Consider the following 1,825-nt stretch of genomic DNA (forward strand, 5'->3'; position numbering starts at 1 on the left):
TGTTGTATTAAAACAATATGCGAAGTATCGTATCCATACATTCCAGTCAGTTTTGTCAACGGAAATGTATGATCGTAAATATTCATTAAGTGTTCGGTGGCTTCGCTCCACAGTGCCTACAGTCTGGTGATGATGTGCAGTTGAAGTTATCTTTTTAATTTGCAAGTTTTTGCATAAATCTTCAATTATTGAGTTTCTATATTCTGTTCCCATGTCCGAAATGAATGTCTTCATAGGACTGTACTGCCGAATGAAATCTTCAAATATAGCTTTCGCTACTGGTTTTGCACTTTTGTCTTTTATTGGTATTATTACAAGATATTTAGTTAGGTCGCAGATTAAAGTTACTGCGTATTCATTTCCGTGTTCTGATTTTGGAAGTGGACCGATCGTATCCACAATTACCCTGTCCAAAGCCAGTTGTGGCGTTTCAGTTATGATTAATAAAGTTTTTGTGTGCTTTGTTATTTTTGCTTGTTGACACTTATTACATTTTTTTATGTATTGAATCTCGTGTCATATTCCTCCAATAGTAATGCCTTTTTATTTTGGCCATAGTTCTTAATATTCCAGTATGACCTCCTTGTATGGGGTCATCGTGGAACGTAAACAGTATTGCTTCTTTTTCTTTATCGTTATTTGATAATAAGGTCACCGGCTTGAGTAGCGCTACTCTTGATAATTGTAAAATCTTATTGCCCATATTTTTGAAAGATTCTATTGAGATAGTTTCAAAGATCTTTTCGCTCGGTGCCACTTTGACTTGACTGATGTGGAGTATACCGGCTTCTTTTTCGAGCCTTTGAAAAAATTGACCTAAGTCGAGAATTCCATTGGTATACATAACGCAAATGTCAATTCTTGCTATAACTTTCTTGCCATGTTTGAATGTGGTTAAACAATCAGTTATTCGCAAGGTCACTACTTTTTGTACTTCGTCGTTAACAATGACGTCATACACATTGGGCTTAGAAGCATTAAGAGATTGCTTTTGCAACTCCTTTATATTATTTTCTTTTTCTTTTCCTGCGCAGAAATTTGACTGTTTACTTTGATTTCTGGTAGTGACTCTCAGAATTTTGTTACTGGTTTGCATATTTTGTAAGTCCTGTATAGTAATTCAAGTCGCATTCTAGTTAGCTTGGAACTTGGATTTGCGATTGAAAACAAATAAGTTAATGCTCTGTGATCTGTTTTGATAGTAAAATGTCTACCATAAATGTATGTTCTGAAGTGCGTGATTGCCCAGTGAATTGCATCTAACTCTTGTTCAGTTGTACTCTTATTACTCTCACCTTTTATGAAAGATCTAGACGCGTATGCTACTGGAAGCTGTAGTCCATTTTTATTTTGCGTTGGGACTGCTCCACATGCATATTTACTTGCGTCTGTGATTATGCAAAATTCTTTGCTAAAATCTGAGTACTGTAACAGAGTTGGGTTCATTAATGCTGATTTTAAATGCTCGAACGCATTTTGACAATCACTTGTCCATTCGAATTTAACATTTTTCTTACATAATCTTGTTATGTGACGAGAATATTCAGCGAAGTTTTGTATAAATCTTCGATAATAGTTGCAAAATGCAATGAATCTTCTAGCGCTGTCCGCATCATGTGGGACTGGATAATTTTGAATGACATCATACTTTGTGTCATCAGGCAAGATTTCTTTATCTGTGCATTTATGTCCCAAAAAGGTGACTTCATGCATAAAGAATGAACATTTTTCAGGATGTAACTTTAGGTTGTGTTGCCTACACTTCTCAAAAACATCTGTTAGATTATTGAGCATATGTTTTTCGGAACAACCTATGACTATTAAG

Source organism: Drosophila willistoni, assembly GCF_018902025.1.
Source record: "Drosophila willistoni isolate 14030-0811.24 chromosome 2L unlocalized genomic scaffold, UCI_dwil_1.1 Seg168, whole genome shotgun sequence".
Lineage (NCBI taxonomy): Eukaryota > Metazoa > Arthropoda > Insecta > Diptera > Drosophilidae > Drosophila > Drosophila willistoni.